Here is a 15,247-nt window from a genome sequence, read left to right as displayed (position 1 = left end):
GCTTTCAAATCCTGTGGCTCTATGCAAGAGGCTCGGGGTGAAAATTCAGGAAAGCGGGGTGTAGGCCCTAATGGTACCACAGCATTTACTTCTACGTATCTTATAAACTGGCATTTCATGCAAAATAGTTCTAAGGACCCCAACGATGTAAAGAAACACACACACACACAAACAGAAAATCATTGCTGGGGGTGGTAATGAATTTTATCTGCACAAGCACCGTGAGCCTGAGTGAGTAACAAAGTACCATTACCGTTTTCAGGAATGGCTGAGTAAAATGTGCACAGTGGTGCCTCCTCTGTACACTCACAGAAGTGAACAGGTGACAGGCCATCCCCAGAGCCAGCAGGAGGCGGACCAGCCCAGGGGCGGCCAGTCCACGGCGCACCCTTCCACATGGCCACGTCCTGCCACAATCCCAACACCCTCCAGAGTCTTTTATGTGATGTCCTAGTTATTTTGGTGACAAGGTATTTGAAAAATAAGGTCTGAGCTTCATATGACAAAATGCTTCAGCCACAGAAGCACATTTTCTTCACAGCCGCCTGTGAAGGATGATCGGTCTGATTTTGACGTTTATTTCAAATTCAGATTCTACTGTATGACCTCATGAGCCGTGGAGATAATTAATATAAATGTGAAAATCTCAGGGTGAAGTGGGAGAGCGGAGGAAAAGGAACATTCTTAAAGTTCAGGCCACTTTCCTGTGCCTCTTTACAGCATTTAATTGTCTGTTCCTCTCAAACACAACATTCAAACACTAAGCTGAAATTCCTCTCCTCTCTGAATCTCTGTCACCTGCTCTGAATGAGGAACACGTGAACCTCGTCTACACGTGCGTGTCTGAGAAGCTGCGGGCACACTGCTACTGAGAGGAGCCCGGGCGTGGACCTTCCGGAGTACAGGGGCCAACAGGCCTCCCTGCCTGGAGGGAAGGAGCCCCCTGACAAACATACTCCCGGAAACTAGCAGTCTTCAGTCTCCACAGTCCTGGGTCTTTCTGATATCCTTCAAATATCAAAATAGCAGCTTGCCTTAAAGAGTTTTCACCTGTACAGCAGATCAAAGAAAAACATCTCTGAAGGCTGCTTATTGTTTTACTGACACCTCTTGCAAAAGGTCTGGTGGGAGAACAGATGAATAATAAAAGGAATAATCACAATGACATTATGATGACTATCACTGCTTGAGTCACTAACAGGGCCCTGCACAGATAAAACCTCGACTAGTCATCAGCACAACTCAAGAAGGATATTTTGTAGAAAAGGAAGATGAGGCTCTACACAGGAAGAAGGAGTCCTGGCGAGAGTCAGAAGCCCAGGTCTAATCCAGAGCCCACAGGCTTCCAGTGACTTGGAGAATGGATGAACTTCCACCGTCAGACCAAGACCAGCCTCACTGCACTGCTTCCGGCAGGTTGAGCAGAGTCTACCCGTTGGTGCAACACGTCCCTCGACACAGATGGAGACCGCGGGGAGACGCGGAGGCCTCCTGAGTGGTCACTTGAAACCCGGGCCCCTCCTATGCCACCAGCTCGCAGCCGACGCCGGGCCCTGCTGCCCAGCAGACAGCGAGGCGGAGCGCGTTCCAGAGGGCACCACGGGCTACTCGAGATACGAGGGAAGGCCAGATGGCCGCCCTGAACAGAGGAGGAGGTTTGTCACCCACCCGGAGGCTCTCCTTCCAGGCCCCATGATGTCACAAATCCCTGTTGTTGCCCCTCCAGGCTGGCGACGTCTCCTTCGCCCTTTACTGCCTGGATCTCCGGTGCCCTCCCCGGGGCAACAAGGGGATGGGGAGCCAGCACTGCCCACAGGGAGCGAGGTCTGTGCCTGCAGCTGCAGCCAGGCTCTCCTCGGGGAGCAGAGGCGGCGGCCTTTCAGAATCACGACCGCAGACACAGATAAACTGAAACACAGTGGCTTCCGTGACACTGGCTCCAGACATGGTCCACGACCAGCACCCTGCCCACAAGCTCGCCCGCTCCCTGGGACCGACCTGCCTCTCTCTACCTGCCGACACCCTCAGCACCTGCAGGCCCTCATGGTCAACAGGCCTGCCATCTTTCTAGATGGTTCTTTTCCACTTTAATTTCTATTTCCCTGCTTGGTCCTCTTTATTTTTACATTCTACCATAAATTTGTATCCTTGTTGCAAGCTACCTTCAATTATTTGAGGTAAGAGAAAGGCAGAACATAAACAGTAATAACTACCAGTTTCTTATCTGTACTGGGCTGGGAAAAAAAAGGGATAGATAAAATAAACTTGGTTTTTTAAATTTTTTCTTTTATTATATCTGTATAAGAATACTCAATTTCTGTGAAAGGACCTGAATGGCCCAAGTAGAATCACAGTATCACATTGGAAAGAACCTTAAAGATAGATCATAAAGACCAGCTTGGTCATCTTGCAGAAGAGAAAACTGAGACCCAGAAAAGGTTCAGCTTAACAGAGATCACGACATTCTTGACGGGCACTCCAGCACTTTACAGCATGACTTTCAGGCAACCAGCACTGTCAAACATTGAAAAGGGATATGCTCAAACCACCTGTCCTGAGCCTCCCCGAGATTTCCATGCATCAGTTGATGGACACACATATCCCACTACTTCATCAAGTAAAGCACAGCAAGCAACAGTTCCATGTTTCCAAGCAACATTTATTTGTGCAATTATTTAAATATTGCATCATATTTACTAATATTTGTTTCTAAAAATGAGCGAAGATGGAAACCTGTAAGTGCTGATACAATGCAAGTGAGACAAAGATGGACATAATAAGTGTATAAAAGTGATGCCTCACGGTCAACCGGACAGTTATAGGATATAAACTGATTAACTCAGCATGCAAAGCTAAGAGGGAAAAATGTAAAGAATCGCAGATACCAAGACCACAATACCTAAAGGTTGTCCAGGCGATAAGGGGAAGTGATAGAAAACTTAAAGAAGATCACAGAAATATGACATGAAAACTGGCATCAGAAGAACATTCCAGGGCTTCCCTGGCGGCTCAGTGGTTAAGAATCCGCCTGCCAATTTAGGGGACACGGGTTCGAGCCCTGGTCCGGGAAGATCCCACATGCCGCAGAGCAACTAAGCCCATGCGCCACAACTACTGAGCCTGCGTGCCACAACTGAAGCCCGTGCGCCTAGAGCCAGCGCTCCGCAACAAGAGAAGCCACGCACGGCAACAAAGAGTAGCCCCCGCTCACCGCAACCAGAGGAAGCCCGCACACAGCAATGAAAACCCCATGCAGCCAAAAATTTAAAAGAAAAAACAAAAGAACATTCCAGTTACTCAAATACAGAGAAGGAAACCATGGGTCTGTTCACTAGGTGTACAAACAGCTTACTACAGAAGCATTTATCAAGACAGGGTAGCCAGTTCCTTGGAAAAAAAAAAAAGAAAAGATAAGACAGCATCAAACTCTACATCACTAGTTTGTGCTCTACCCCTTACAAAACTAGCACTGATCACTCCTTACTTCCAACAGTATCAACAATCTAGTCTACTGATTATAGGCAGTACTATTACTGACAGAAGCAAAATTTGAGCTACAAAATTACCAATATGTCTATTAAAACAGTTACCCATAAAAGCTGGATTTTAGTTTAGAACCACTGAAATCATTATTTTTTAACTCTGAATTTTGGTTTCCCAGTATCACCAAGCTTTCACCTAGAAAAATAAAAAGAATATACAGTAATCTATTTAAAAATCTGCTTTAAATAAGTTTCCAAGGCTTCTATTTTAACAAGTTTTCCCTAAAGTTGTACTTATTCTACCAAAAATAGGAACAGATACCACTGATTCAAAACAAGGAAATGTGTTGATTTCCAAAAACCTTTCTACACAATAAATAAATACCTGCAGTCCCTAGGTAACTTACAAAATCATTTCCAACAGAGAACAGGTACTTTACAAGCGATCATTTTTTTTTAATTTTAGGATTTTAGCCCATAAAAGAACATAAGACACAAAGCAATGGAGCATGACTGCTAGAAGGAAGAAACCATAGTATTACTGGCTACAACACAGCTGTGTATCTAGAAAGCTCAAATGAGCTGACTGATAACTATCAGAACAGATAATAGTTTGGTGAAGGGAGTGAATTTTAAAATTTTAGAAATCAATAGCATTTTTCAATCCCAACAATGACCAACAGGAAATAAATCTATCTGGAGAAAAACATCTTCTATAATAACAAATATAGAGAGGGGCCTGTTTGAAGCAAATTATCAAAATTTACAAAGAAACAGGAAAGAAGAGCAGAATAAACAGAGATCTGCCTTGTATGTATGAAAGACTGAATGTATAATGCCAGCTCCACTCAAACTATTTTAATGTAATTCCTAATAGAAATTTCTACAGGGGGAGGGGGATGGTTAGGAGAAAGACTTTAAAAATAATCCCCAAGTTCATTTGAAAAATTAAACAAGTGACAGAAGCTAGGAATTTTTGAAAAATAAGAAGAAAACAACAATAATGAAAACTGGCACAAAAACTGACAGAGCAAATAGATTCTGAGATATTTGAAAACTTAATATATATTCTCATTAACCAATGTATCAATAGAAATAGCACATATAAGAAATAGTGTTAACAAATTGATTAAGTAGTTGAGATAAAAATGATCTGATCTTCACTTCATCCCATGTGCCACAATAGACTGTAGAGAGTTCTATTATGTTTAAGAAGAATTTTCAAAAAAAAAAAAGAATTTTTTTAAAGAATTGTTTTTAAAAGACGGAAGAAATATTGGTAATTTTTCAAATGATCTGTGGTTAGGAATGACTGTTAAACAAGTAAATAAAATAAATGAAAGATAAATATATTTGACCCCACGAAAATGTAAGACTTTTGATATTTACAAATATCAAAAACTTTGAAAGGTTAAAAAAACAATTGGGAAACATTTCTGCACTGAATGACAGAGTCCGCCCCTGTTTACTTGAGCTCTGGTACAGAATATCAGCTCTTTGAAATGCTGATGGTTTTTCCGCATCTGACACCATATAAATAGCTCTTCGCATCATTTTAAATACAGATCTGGGAAACACAAGCATATATTTTATTTCAAAAACAAATCTGGGCTTTTGAAAATAGTTTATCTGCCCATAGATTTATGAGATGTCATACACACAAAGAAATATCTTTGGTTTGAGAAACACTTTGAAAAGACTCCCAGCTTCCAGTTACACGGGTATGAAATAAAGTCTCTGAGACTTTTAAAAACCATCAACTGCCACGTCTTTGTTCTTTCAGAGAAAAAGTGCATCTTATTTTATCAGTATATCTTGAGAATGATATATTTAGAACTAAGATATTTTTCCCCCACTGTGAGCTTTCTTACCAAAACAACCTTACCTTTTGTGTTGTTTTAATCCCAAAGGAAATAGTATCTGATAAATAAAGTCGACTGAAAAAAAAATGCACAACGTGAGAGCTGTGAGTTAAGTTTCATTTGGGGCAAAGTGAGGACTATAGCCCAGGAGACAGCCTCTCCGAGAGCTCTGAGGAACTGCTCCAAAGAGGTAGGGGGGAAGTCAGGATATGTGTGATTTTGGTGAAGGGGGTGCGTGCAGTTGAGCACACAGTTTGGCAGAAGGTTGCTGCTGGTCACGAGGAGCACACGTCTCCGTTAGTGATGTTAGTGCTTTTCTAGATACGAAGAGATGCAAGAATTGGGCTCATTAACTCTTCTTCTGGAAAGATCTAACTCTCTGAATACCTGTTCTGCCAGTTTCCCCAGAGCACAGAGGGCCTCATACCTGATCTCCACCCTGAACTCCTTTCAGGGGGCGATGAAGGTCAGCGACTGTAGTGGCCAGTGACTTCATTCTTATAGAAGCAGATGGTAAGTGACAATTTTTAGGTGACAATAAAAAGAAACATGATAGGGAAAAAAAGTGGAAAATTAATGGTTCAACTACATTTACACCTCTGTAATTTTTTCCTATTAAGTCTCACAAGAGCTCTGTGCTGAAGCAGCAGGCCCCCTGCTTCTCTAGATCTGCTCTAGAAGGACACTCAGCAAGCGGGGACAGCGTCTCTGAGTTCAGCACAGTCCGAACAATAAAATCTCCTGTCTCTCTCTTCTCTGCAAAAGGCAAAACACCTGTCCCAAAGGTATGAAAAGAATGGAGCTAAATGCCTAGGCAACCTCTGGTGACTACACTCACTGTATATAAAAGTACTACCACTTACTATTCGACAACGAGACTAACTAAAAATTAGTCTGTGTTTACATACCAAGTGTTAAATTTTTTTACCTTCTACTTTGTTAAATATTATATTTGCTTTGATGACTGGTCACCCAATTTCCCCATAAACTTAAATCTCTGGTAGTAATAGTGAAAAACTAATTCATGACAGTTCTACACATCGAATCACCCAATGTAATTGTATGTCACCTAAAAGCATTGCTAAAATATTAAAGAAAAATGATTTACATCGTAATTTCTAATTGCTCAGGAACATGTTGACTTTCACCTAAGAATGTCTGTTCAGAAGAAGCAGGATTGGTTTCCGGACGCCCAGGGGTCGCGGCTGCTTGGGCCGATCTTCAGCTGGCACAATTACAGGCCGCGCAGCAGCGAAGGATGAATGGAGCTCTGGGAAAGGCGCTGTGTCTGAGGAATGACACCATTTTTAAGTAAGTCTTTTCCCTCTTGAGGTTCAGAACTTCAAGAGAGAATCCCATCTGTTCTGCAGGTGGCATTCATCTGAGCACCAGTCGGCACTACAGGTCACAGCCCACGCGTGGCATTGGAAGATGCAAGCACCTAGTTAAAGCACAAGAGCCCAAGAAGAAGAGGGGAAAGTGGAAGTGAGACCTATTAATTCGGGGACAGATGATGAATATGGGGTTTGAAACATTCACCTGACTGCATATGATATGGCCCTGGCAGAGAGTTATGCCCAATATGCTCACAACCTCTGCAACCATCTCTCCATTAAAGTCGAGGAAAGTTATGCGAGGCCCACCAAAACCATGGAGGTGTTGCAGATGCAGAACCAAGGCAGCAAAATGCTCCTGGACTCAGTTCTTACCACCCATGCGTGAGTGGTTCAGATCAGTGGTTTGAGCGCTACATTTGCAGAGATTTTCTTGGAAATAATCCAAAGCAATCGTCCTGAAGGAGTCAAACTGTCAGTGAGGGAGCACACTGAAGAAGACTTCAAGGGAAGGTTCAAAGCCCAGCCAGAACAGGAAGAACTGTTAGCCAAGTTGAACTAACGCACTGCAGACCCTTTCATGCCAGCACTGGTGATAATGAGTGCCAAGGGGAAGAGCCTCCTAGGTGGCCAAAGTCAAGCAGGAGACCCTGACCCTCAATATCGTAAGTACCCATGTCCACAGCCAGGGGTGCCTCCTCTGCTCTGTGGAGGAGTGCTTGCCAATTGTCACCACGTTCCTTTGAGCCAGACCTAGGTATCTTCCATCTAATAAAAATCTGCTGATGATGGACGTGTGTGTGTATGAGAGAAGTCACTCCATGCTGTCGAGTATCTTTAACTAAGGGATTCAGTTTCTCTTTGCCTGGTGCTTTAGCACATAAGCATGTTCCCCTCCAGTATTTCCCAATCCGAGTGAACTCATCCTTTAAATCAACCCAGCATGGAGTTCCTTTAGTGAAGGAGACAATCATAACATAAGTAAACCCTCTGTGGATAGAAGGCATAGGGAGGGATATTTTGTATATGAAAAAACCCTCCAGATAGGATCAGGGTCTGTCCATAAGTGGAAAAAAAAGTACCTTGTGGGGTAGTGAGTGACCTGTCATAAGTATGCAGGTAGATGTTACATAACTGCAAATTAGGGTTGCCTGGAATGAGTTTAAGCAAAGAATTAAAGCTTGATCTTGGTCACGTGTCAGAAAACTACTACTTGTGAGCCAAATCCCATCAACTGCTTATTTGCTTTTTAAAAATAATTTATTGGGGCTTCCCTGGTGGCGCAGTGGTTAAGAATCCACCTGCCAATGCAGGGGACATGGGTTCGAGCCCTGGTCCAGGAAGATTCCCACATGCTGCGGAGCAACTGCGCCACAACTGCTAAGCCTGTGCTCTAGAGCCCGCGAGCCACAACTACTGAAGCCCACACACCTAGAGCCCATGCTCAGCAACAAGAGAAGCCACTGCAATAAGCCCGCGCACCGCAAAGAAGAGCAGACCCCGCTCGCAGCAACTAGAGAGAGCCCGCGCACAGCAACGAAGACCCAACGCAGCCAAAAATAAATAAATAATTTTTTTAAAATAATAATAATTTATTGAGGTGAAATTCATATGTCACAAAACGAACCATTTTAAAGTGAATAATTCAGTGGTATATAATGCATTTGCAGTGTTGTGAAACCTCTATCCAGTTCCCAAACCCCATTGCCTGTTTTTGCAAACAAAGGTTTATTGGAACAGAAAAAAAAAAAGAAGCAGCAGGGTTTGAAATCATTTCTATCTGAATGACATATGTGCATTTAATTAAATCAATTCTAGATTTTTAATACTGGTCAAAAAAAATAACATCAATACCTAACTGTGGGACACAAAGCTTAAAAACACATCTATTAATAGTCTTATGAATACAGCCCATCAAACCAGAAAGCTGCAACACTCTGAAGAAGAAACGTGGACACAAAGCACTGCACGTGGTCTCCCTGCAGGTCACCCGTGGATCTCTCCCTCCTTGTTATTCCCACTACCCTTGGCCACGGTTTCCAGGAGAGCACCTGTTCCTCTCTCTGGCCTTGGTCCTCACAAAGGATCAGATGGGGCAGAAGTGAAATGGACAAGGAATTTGCAAATGTGTGAGTCACTGACAGCAATAAAGACCCGAGATGAGGACCCGAGATGAGGACGCTGAATTGGAAGCAGGAATTCCTGACAACCACACCTGACAGTCACACGTGCTGGGGACTGATGTTCCCACAGGTCAAGAGGCAACAGATGGCACGTGACTCAGAAGCAGACTTCCGTTCCAACGACTTCACGGAAATCACTATATCGTGATGGAAATCATCAAAAGGCAACATCAGATCCTAACCTTAATTTATAGAGAGAAAGCCTCTTCTGGAAACAGGGGTTATACACAGCCGGAGCTAGATGGCAGTGGACAAGGTTCCACACCACAAGATGACACGGCTCATCTGTCAAGACTGCAAAGTTTGACTGAATAATTGCTTTTACCCTGAGGAGATACATTAGTTTTTAATTTTTTTCTCTGATATTAAGAGATACACAATTATTTTATGTTAAAAAACAAACACGGAAATACAGAAAAGAACAAAGAAAAACATTTTTTAACTTTATCTTTTAAACCAAAGCACCAGAACTATACACTATTTCATACTTTAGAACACCTCTTTAAGACAACTCAAATGCCCAGGTGAGGCAGAGATGGGGGGATGAAACATTAGCTGTTCTCTGTCACAAGGGGTTCTTCGGCGTAAAGTTCTGACATCCTCATACTACTCCACCGCCATCTCTGCCATGGCCACCACTCATGCTAATTTACTGAAAACCCATTATTATATCTGGAACTATGCTAAGCTCTATATACACATTATCTCATCTACTGTTAAGTCAATAGACTTGGGAATTTTAAGCTGTACTACCAGACTTTAAAAAAATTAATCTAAGGGCTTCCCTGGTGGCACAGTGGTTGAGAATCTGCCTGTCAATGCAGGGGACACGGGTTCGAGCCCTAGTCTGGGAAGATCCCACATGCAGCAGAGCAACCAGGCCCATGAGCCACAACTACTGAGCCTGCGCGTCTGGAGTCTGTGCTCCGCAACAAGAGAGGCCGCGACAGTGAGGGGCCCGCGCACCGCGATGAAGAGTGGCCCCCGCTCGCCGTAACTGGAGAAAGCCCTCGCACAGAAACGAAGACCCAACGCACCCAAAAATAAATAAATAAATTTATAAATAAAAAAGTAATCTAATGTTTTTCATAGAAAAATCATACATAATAATAACATTCAAATGTTATGAAAGGGTAAGCAGTGAAGAACAAACTTCTACTGCCTCCTGGACCGCCCTATAAGCAAGTTTCCATGCTATACAACTGTATGCATCTATACACACACATATACCCCCAACCCCACAGACTTAATTTTTATGCAAATGTTAGCATCTGTTCTGCACCTTATTCTTGTCAGTTAATTTATACAGAAGATACTCCATAGAAGTCCAGTAGCGCACGTAGATCTACTTCATTCTTTTACAAGGTGCAGGGTATTCCATCATATGAAAGCCCCACAATGTATTTAGCCACTTCCCTATTGAACATTTAAATTTTTCCAATTTCTTGCTAAAATGAATAAATCTATAAACAACACCCTTGTTCACATGTTTGCATATACATAAAAGCATTTTTAGGATCAACTCCTAAAAGCTGAATTGCACGGTCAAATGGTTTATGCATCTTAAACTTGAACAGATAGGGCCAAATGGATGTCCCCAACGGGAGTGCACTGGTTAGGAGTCCCACCAACGATGTATAAGTGTCAGGCTCCCTGCACTCTTTGTGACACCGTGCATGATCAAAATATTTTACGCCTGTATTGCCAAAGAGGTTACTAAAATGAAGTCACATGAAATACTTTGTAAGGAGTTTTTTTTTGAAGTCCTAAAATACTGTTGCTCAAATCACCATCCATGACATCAAAGAGTTTAAAATACATGAAGCTAGAGCTCCGCAGTATTCACGGTGACACAGAGAAATACATTATAAAGGAGCGTATGATCAACTAGAGGACAGCCAGAGAACCCACAGACGTGCGAGAGGAGGAGCAGCCAACGCGGAGAATGACGGGGGACGCGTCTACGGGAGAGGTGAGGGCCCGGGCGGATAGGCAGTGATGGATGCGTAAAGTCTAGAGAGCCAGAAAGGATCAGGGAAGACGCAGCAGATGGTGCACAGACCAGATGAGCGAAGGCAGAGTTCAAAGTCACAAAAGACACTTAGGTGGTGTGCTGCTGGTCTGACAGCTCGCTGGGCATGGTCAAAATGCCAAGGGGCCAGTCAGACAAGTGAAGCGAAACGGCCGCCCAACAGCACGGCTTCACAAGTGACAGCTGCCGATAAAAATGTCTAAAACTCAATTGTAAGCAGAGGCCAGCAATTCACAAAGGCAGCTTCCTCCACTCTAGGTGATCATATCCTTGAAAAAGGGCTCAGAACCTAGCAAGGCAGAACTCTCCTCACACATTTTCTACACTCACTCTAGGACCCTCTTGAAAACATCTACTTAATATGATCGTGTTGCTCAAAACAAGTGGATCGAAAGCAACACTACGACTTCACCACTCTGTGTTCCGTAATCTTCCGATAACTGCAATTCAGTCTTTTCAAAACGGAGACAGCAGCAAACACCAACAAAAACAAGAGCTTTGAAAGAAAAAGTCCTGGGTTCAAATTCTAAACCTGTCTTAACCAGCAAGTCATTTAATCTCTTGAAACCACAATGTTGTCATCTGCAAAATGGTTATAAACGCTATGCAAAGTGAGATAACATTATATAGACATATAAATATATCAATATGTACACACATGGCATCTAAGAGGGTGCCTGGCACACAATGGGTGAGTTCTATGCACAAATTTTTCTTCTCCCTTCCCATCTGTTTCAAGTAAAATCAAAATACATAGCATCACTTAAATATTGACTCTTCCCGAGCACATGGTTTAGTTTTCTTTAATTTCACTGACAGAATTCCATCAAAACAGAACAAAAAAGTACTTGGTGAAAGAAAATGCCTAGACAATTAAAACAGCAGAATGGTACATTTTACAAGTTACTAATACCAAAAAAAAACCCAAAACAACAACAACAACAAAAACCCAGGTATTTTGGATTAAATTTTAAAAATCATATCAGAAACTCAATGTTAGTACAGCATTCTTGATTTACCCTATAAACCTGAGAACTGAGTCAACTCAGAATTATTCACTTTGCTGAATAAAAGCAAATCTAGTATCTGCTCTCCTATATTCCTTATTACTGAACCACTGTGGTTTTAATCCCTTGTCCTAGTTGGAACCATCTTCCCCTGTGAACACTGACACACCCTTGCCCTTCACACTTTATCACCATGAGCTCAGGCACGCTCTCACAGGCAGAACACTGATAAATGGTGTTGAAACCACGTAAGACTGCCTTTGTTTGCGTTTCCTCTCTGACCCTACAGCATCTTATACCCAGTGTAACACAGCCGCGTGCCCTTCAGGTGCACGGAAGTAAGGTTCTCTGAGGGAGCGTGCTTTTGGAGAAAGCACTGCTGGTTAATCTGCGTAGCTCAGCTACTTTAGGTACATCATCAATCATCAAAACCAGCCAGAAACTGCTAGAGTAGCATCTTCCAAACTTCACATAAATAAATCTGCAGGTTTTCTAACATTCCACACTTTCAATTAGCCTTTCTATGCTCTGCTCATTTCTGTTTTATAACCACATACTTCTTCCCATTGATTCTTAGCACTTCATATATTGGCAGGAAACCACTGCCAACCTGGTATAATGTCATGCATTTATGCAGTGCTTTTAATTAAGTCACTTTGGCACCTCCTTAGCATTCCGATGAGGACAATGTGTCACCTTTCTTGACGTGGAGGCAGCTTAGTTTTCTGTGCATTTCTGGTGTCTGCCCAGGGCTCTCCACACAGTAGGTGCCCAGGGTCCGTCGGTCACCAGAGTGACGCAGTCCTGGGTTTGATTCCTGGCTCCAGTACTTTGCAAACCTAACCTGGAGCCTGACAAATCATGTTACCTCTCAGGACTTTAGTTTCTTGTCTGAAAAATAGGGGTGAAGAATACCCATTTCACAGTTTCTGTGAAAACTAAATGAAATAATGCATTTAAAGTCATTTGCCGAATAGCTGGCACGTAAGGTCTGAAGAAATTGTACATGACTTTCACTGAGCCACACATACATCCTCACACAAGTTCTGAGACCACAAATTACACTGGTAACAGTGGACAATGGGTTCAGAGTAACGCCCCCTTTAAGACCAGGAACAGGGGTAGAACCCGCCCTGAGAAGCAGCCAATGTTCTGATATTCGCCTGGACCACAGGGAATATTCCCCACACCTTGTTTTGTGGTCCATTTCTGTCCATAGTGATCTCACACTTCCTTTAGACCCAACCCTACTGTGACCCAGTAACAACCAACGTGGGAGTGGGGCAACTAACCCCCAGCTCTCCCTTACATACGTCCTTGTATCTGACCTTCCACTCCTGGTCCTAAGATGCCAAAGTAACATAGAGATGAACGTCCGTCAAGTTAACCTTCAGGGTCAGATAAGAGGAAATCCCAGCCACCAGGACAGCACTATTTTTTGAGCCCTTTTCTGTGCTCAGTGAATCCTACGGAGTAATACAGGTTCAGCAGGGCAGGCTGGACACGGTGAAAGCAGAGCCATTTAAATGCTCCCAGAAGATACGAAACATGGGCTCCAGTTAACCTCTCATTCTGAGTATCTACGTACAAAGCACTTTAAGACTACAACGCATCCGTCTAATAAAGACACTCTGAAAGAGGAGACATTAAAATGCAGACCACCACGATTAATTCAAGTAAACAATACAAGAGAGAAAATTAAATCTTTTATCCAAAGATGGCTGACTGAGGTAGATACCTGAAAACTTCAGAGTTTTAGAAATGATGGTCCCAAAAATATTCGACAGTCTTTAATAAGATTATCAGCAAACAGTATTGACCTAATAATGCTAACATCTGTACAGTCTTTCAGAAGTTACAACGTATATATGTTCACATGCTCACATGTTCTTACTATTCAAATCTAACGACCCCATCAGAGTTAATGAATGAAGATATCTCTGGGGGAGCCTGGAGGCATAATCCAAAGAGGTCTGTTAATGAACATGAAATTTCTTTGATGCCACGTTTCTGATTTGTTTTCTAACCCACAATATCCCTGTACTTGTTGTAATCATGCCTGCATGATAAAACCTCCATAATAATCTCTAAGTTATGGGGTTCGGAGAGCATACGGGTGGTGAGCACATCGCAGTGGTGGGAGGGTGGAGAGGTCCCACTCTCCCACCCTGCCCCCTTTCCACACATTCTCCTACGCAGCTCTTCCATTTGGCTGTTCCTGAGTTATATCTTTCATCATAAACCCGTAATACTGAGTAAAGCACTTTCTGAGTTCTGTGAGCCAACCTAGCAAATAGTTGAACCTGAGGACGGGGGGTTATGGAAACCAAAGATACAGCTGGTTGGTGAAAGGTACAGGTGGAGACCCAGATCGTGACAAGCATTTGAAGGAGGGGAAGTCTGGTGGGACTTAGCCCTTCACCTACAGGGTTTGAGCTAACGCCAGGTAGTCAGTACAGAATTTAATTTAATTATAGGAAACCCAGCTGGTGTCCAGAAATTTGGAAGAAAAAAATGTATTTGGTATCACAAACGTTATGACTAAAAACAGCTCACAAGCACCTCAACCATGGCAGGACAGCAATTATAGTCAATTTAGAGACACAGGTGAGTTCATTCTAGATGTTCATAATTTTGGAACATCACTCTAATGTTGGGAGAAATTGAATAAGGCAGAGTACATGACCGATTTTGGAAATCGGCATCCTACAGAAACTTAAACATACTGTACCAGCGGGTCGACATCAAATTGCAAAAGAGTTACCTTCTATCAACTTGTTTATGAGTCCGTTGGCCAGGACGGCCCTGTGCAGATGTTCATGATTTGATGGAAGGAAATGAAAAGCGTTCCTTCTGACAACATGTCAGGGCCCCTGCTCTAGAATCTGTGATCGTTCTGTCCAGAATAAATGTCATTTCAGTCACCAGCACAGCAACTTGGGCTTCCCCTGGGGCTAAGTGTAAGCCCTGGATGCAGAGAGTTGGAGCTCAGAGGAACTGGGCCCAGTAAGCTCCCCACTGATGGTCACGTGACATAAATAATGCCATACTTAGCAATCCTGGACAAAGGTAACCATCATGTCAAAAAAGCATGTGCATCTTCTAAGTTGTCATAATACTTAAAAAAGCATACCTGGGCTTCCCTGGTGGCACAGTGGTTGAGAGTCTGCCTGCTGATGCAGGGGACACGGGTTCGTGCCCCGGTCCAGGAAGATCCCACATGCCGTGGAGCGGCTGGGCCCATGAGCCATGGCCGCTGAGCCTGCGCGTCCGGAGCCTGTGCTCCGCAACGGGAGAGGCCACAACAGTGAGAGAGGCCCGCGTACCGCAAAAAAAAAAAAAAAAAA

At 43.2% G+C, this 15,247-nt stretch overlaps 1 protein-coding gene and 1 pseudogene across 6 annotated transcripts in view; one reads left to right on the top strand and one right to left on the bottom strand.

Moving 5' to 3' along the window:
- The window catches only part of FARS2 (phenylalanyl-tRNA synthetase 2, mitochondrial), a 383,657-nt gene that overhangs the window by 329,242 nt on the left and 39,168 nt on the right, over positions 1 to 15,247 (bottom strand). The window lies entirely within an intron of this gene.
- LOC113631708 (39S ribosomal protein L48, mitochondrial pseudogene) lies at positions 6,494 to 7,976 on the top strand (annotated as a pseudogene).

This window comes from Aethalodelphis obliquidens, unplaced genomic scaffold (assembly GCF_003676395.1).
Source record: "Aethalodelphis obliquidens isolate GAN/ISIS:26980383/991018 unplaced genomic scaffold, ASM367639v1 scaffold34, whole genome shotgun sequence".
NCBI classification, from domain to species: Eukaryota; Metazoa; Chordata; class Mammalia; order Artiodactyla; family Delphinidae; genus Aethalodelphis; species Aethalodelphis obliquidens.
This window is presented reverse-complemented; position numbering and strand designations above follow the sequence as displayed.